This window comes from Vicugna pacos, unplaced genomic scaffold, assembly GCF_048564905.1.
Source record: "Vicugna pacos unplaced genomic scaffold, VicPac4 scaffold_20, whole genome shotgun sequence".
Lineage (NCBI taxonomy): Eukaryota > Metazoa > Chordata > Mammalia > Artiodactyla > Camelidae > Vicugna > Vicugna pacos.
In genome coordinates, this window is record NW_027328741.1 from 17,443,531 (window position 1) to 17,448,322 (window position 4,792).

The window sequence follows — 4,792 nt, forward strand, 5'->3', positions numbered from 1 at the left end:
GATCAACCAGAAACCACTTAGTACTGTTCCCTCTCTCCATGTTTTTGTCTTTTTCCAAATTCTTCCATTTTCTCTTCTTCCTTACAAGAAATTATATAAATTTACTCACATATTGTTCCATCAAATGATCATATCAATCAAATATCTCTTTTTTTCTTTAAATGCTAACTTAGTCTCGAGTTTAAATCTTTACTCTATTTTAAAAAATATAAGGACAATACAGGTACACATTTATGTTTATTGTTCAAATAAGAATATTGCAGATATATGTCGACATTTGCCATCATAAATTTTAATCTTTGCTATCCTGCATAATCTGGTAGTCCTCTGGTAGATCAATTGTAATTTGGATGACGTTATTAAACTGAAGATAGCTGATGAGTTGGCCTTGAAAGAGAGGTAGTTGATGTATCAGCTATCACTGGCAATGGAAACCGTGGGTTGCTCCCTGGTTGAAGTTTAGAAAAACGACCTTCATGGGCAGATATGTTGTGATATCTATTTGGAAAAGTAGAAGGCTCCACCATCAGTCCAAAATAATTGCCCTGTATGGGAGACAAGATGCTGTAATGAGAAATAGAAGTTGTAGTTGTAATGAAGTTCACAGCACAGCCATTTGCTTCAGTTTAGCTGCTTTGGGAGTGCCTGTGGATAGTGGTCAACTGATTTAAAGTAGCACATTGATCCACTGCAATTTGTTCTCGTGGTCTAACTGACACTGATGATGAAGGAGAAAAATCACCTCTGATCGGGGTATTTGTATCACCAATTTTATGGCTAGTAGAGGGCTTTCTGTTAAGAGGCATGTTTAAATTAGGAGAAGGTAAAAATGCACTTTCTCCACTAGTGTCAGCCACAAAATCAGAATTATGATTATCTATATTACCCCCTCCTATAAAGTGCTTCTTGTTGAAATCTTCAGCCAATGAAGATACCAGAGAGACATTTTTAATCTCAACTCTTATTTTTATTCTCACTAAAATTTGGGGACAGCCTCGTTTAAAATTTGAAATATGGTAGAATTGCAGCTACAATCAAAGTGGAAAGATTTTAGTAATATTTTAAACCAAATTAGAAGACTACAATAAGCCTAACCTATAAAACCTCAGATTTCACGTTTACAATGCAAAGATAATATCATCAAAATATGAGCAATTCTGACTATTTTTTGAAATTCCTTATTTCGAATATACACATTTAAATAATACAGTCATCAAGTTTAAGAAGTTAGCATTTGCACTAACGGTGAAAGCCACTTTTGAAAACAGCTTTAATACCTTTATTTAGATTTCTGTTAAGATTCATAGTTGCTAGCAAAGTTTATCATAATCTTGACTACTTAAGGCACTATCCTCATTTTTATAAAAAATTAAGAATTATAGCCTTAGTAGTTTTATACAATTTTCAAAAAAGCTTTCCATTTATGTTACCATAGATTGATGTACAAAATTAAATTTTATATCTAAGTTACCAAGTTGTAACTAAACTTTGTGAATACCTTGTTTAAAATATAGGCTTCTTTTTCTTCTGCCATAAAGACAGCTAGACAAGCAGATCTTTGAAAATTCTGCTGCAATTACCTAAACCCATAAAGCTTTAGCTGTATAACTAAACTTTTCATACTTCCAGGTTCAAATATTCTGAAAGGGGCCTTTCTTTCCAAAACTTCCTTCTTAAAGACATCTTCATCAATCACTATGGAAGATCCATTATCATCCCACCAGATGGATTTAAATTGGTCACCCCCATACATTTTCCAGAGTTTTCTTGGAAATTTCAGAGAACGAAAATCATTATCTCCAACTGGTTCAGAGTCACAATGTGTGTAACATGGTCTTTTTATCAAGGATCCTTCTGACAAAGTCAGAGAATCAATTTCTTCAATCATAGACCTCAAGTCCAAGTCCCCAGAGAATGTTTGATCACAAAATAGAGATCTACTGGAGTTTCCTGAACCAGTTGACCCATCTTTAGGAAACTTATCTTGAATTTCTGAAGAAACAAGTGCCATCTCAAATAACTTTTTCTGCAGCTACTTTTCTATTCTGCATGGTTTTGAGCACTACAGCTTCAAATGCTGCTCTGGCAAGCCTGCACATTTAAACTGGTAGGCCATCACAATGGTTCTCAACCTGAGTAGCTGTGACATCACAAAACGTCTGGTCTCCTAGCAACCCAAGATTAACATTCAGCCAGTGTTTCCTTCTCATTCATCCAGTGAAAATGAATCATATAAGATGCTTATTTTTATAGTGTGATCTGCAAATATTATCCCCACAAAATCTTTTTAAATAATTTAATTTTGGGGTCTATGAAATAAAAAAAATTCTCCTTCCTTTTGTACACAAATTTATACCAGTTTGGTGAACAGAGTATAAATAATGCTCAAAATAAATAAAATAATTTTAAAGTTTTGGAATTTAAAGTGAAATTTGTGTAAAACTTGTACAGAAAATTTATAACTATTTCATTATCTTTTGTAATTAAAGTGAAACATAAGTTGATTTGGAAATGGAAGTAATTATTTATCTGTGTACCTTAAAAAAGTAGCTCTATATTCAAAACATGAGCAGAATAAATGTCAATTTCTTTGGTATGTTTATAAATAAATGGTAAATATTTATGAATTAAAATTATAAAACTTTAATCAATCAAATTTAAGAAATCTCAAAGTGGGGAAATTTTGTTTTTAATTGTACTTCAGTGCTATATGTAAAACTAATGTAATTTAATATTCTACTTTAAAATTACACAAGAGAAAATCTTATTGTATACATACAAATGTTTATTTTTACCATTCTTTCACTCAGAGGTTTTTCAGTCCCTAGAAGGAATAAATTTTCCTGTCATCTTTATAATCCATACTCTTTTGGATTCTGTTAAGTGCTCCAAAATGATGTTGATAAATACACTTATGCACAAGATCCTGGGTTCTATAAGCAGTGCCTCCATTAAGGGGCAAACAAACAATCAAAAAAACAAAGAAATAAGTGTATATGTGGGTTGGTGTGGAAAACACCACATAATGCATTTTAGGAAGCATTATGTTTCCCAGTCCTGAATCAGTTGGCATTGTTAATATAATATGGCATTTTAAGACAAGTGATTTGTGCACTAATTGTAAATAATAGCTATGTTCTGTATCAGTAAACTGTAGTAAATTCAGTTCTACCAAGAGTTATATTCTTTATTTAGAAATAATTTCCATTAAACATAAGCCAAATTCAAAATGAGAGATAAAATTTTTAAATAAATAAATGTACACTCAAGCTACAATGTATATTTTTCCTTCTGTATGTGTATATTACATTCTAAATAAATATTAGCAACCTGATTTCATGGCATATTATAAGTATTATAAACTATAGTTAAGTTTGATTTAGTCCTGTTTCATAAGTATTATTTAACAAATGCAAATCAATATATGTGATACCATCAATTAAAAAACAGAGAATTCAAAAGTGACAATCTCAGAAAATGTAGGAAAATTATTGACAGAACTGATCTTAACTTTTGTATACAAAAAAATCTTAACAAATTTGCTTTAAATAAAATATAACTAAACATAATAAAAGCCATATATGAAAAACCCATGACAAAAATCAAGTTCAATGTTAACATACAGGAAGGTTTTCCTCTGGTCAAGTAATAAGAAAAAGTAGCTCATTGTCACAAGTCCTAAATTACACTACTCAAAGTCCTAGCCAGAAAAACTAATCAAGAAAAATTATATAAGGCTTCCAACTAGTAAACAAGCAGTAGAATTTTTACAAATGACATAATTATACACAGATGGAAAACTCCATTTACTCCTCCAGTGAATGCTAGAAATAATGAACAAACTTAGCAAACTTGCAGAATACAAAATCAATATACAAATATATGTTGCATGTTTATACACTAACATCACATTATCAGAATAAGGAATTAGGAAAACAGTTGTGTGTACATTTATACCAAAAAGAATAAAATAGGAATAAATTTGATAAGTGAAATAAAAGATCTAAACATAGTTCTATAAATTAAAGGTGTAATAAATATAAGTATACAAAAGAAATAAAAGATATTCTGTGCTCATGGATTGCATACAATGTGAGGAAATACTCTAATCTATGTTTCACATTTTCAATCTCCCCAGCACTACATATTGAGGAGAATGTGTTTTCTTCATTTTATACTCTTGCTTCATTTTTCATGGGTTAATTGATCATAGGTGTGAGGGATTATATCTGGTTGCTCAATTCTCTTCTATTGATTGGTGTCTGTTTTTGAGCCAGAATCATGTTGTTTAAATTACTAAAGCTTTGTAGGACTGTTTAACATCAGAGAATATTACATTAATTGATTTAATACTCTTTTTCAAGTTTATTTTGACAACTCATGATCTTTGTAGTTACATATATATTTTGAAGTTATTTTTTCTATTTAATGCAAAAATCTCATGGGTATTTTGACATGAATTACACTAAATGTAGATTGCTTTGGGTTGTATGGTTGTTTCAACCATATAGTTTCACATCATTAACATAAGAGATCTTTTCATTTCTTTGAATCAGTTTTAATTTCCTTCATCAATGGTTTCTATTTTTTAACGTATAGTTTTTCATCTTATTCGTTAAGTTCATTTGTATGTATTCCTTACATATATATATATAATTATATACATTATATTTGTAAACACATTTCCTGCACAAATACAACAGTCAGAAGGCAGTGACAAGACATATTCAAAGTCCTGAATGAAAGAAAGCTGTAATCTAAAATAATTTATCAAGCAAGGCTATCCTTTAGA

The 4,792-nt window shown here is 30.4% G+C and overlaps 1 long non-coding RNA gene across 1 annotated transcript; it reads right to left on the reverse strand.

Moving 5' to 3' along the window:
• Nucleotides 1–224: 224 nt before the first annotated feature.
• On the reverse strand, nucleotides 225–1,873 carry LOC140693831 (uncharacterized). The gene is made up of 2 exons (XR_012069533.1): nucleotides 1,624–1,873; nucleotides 225–545 (listed from the first exon to the last, which is right to left on the reverse strand). It is a non-coding gene; the product is annotated as an uncharacterized lncRNA (long non-coding RNA).
• Nucleotides 1,874–4,792: the final 2,919 nt, after the last annotated feature.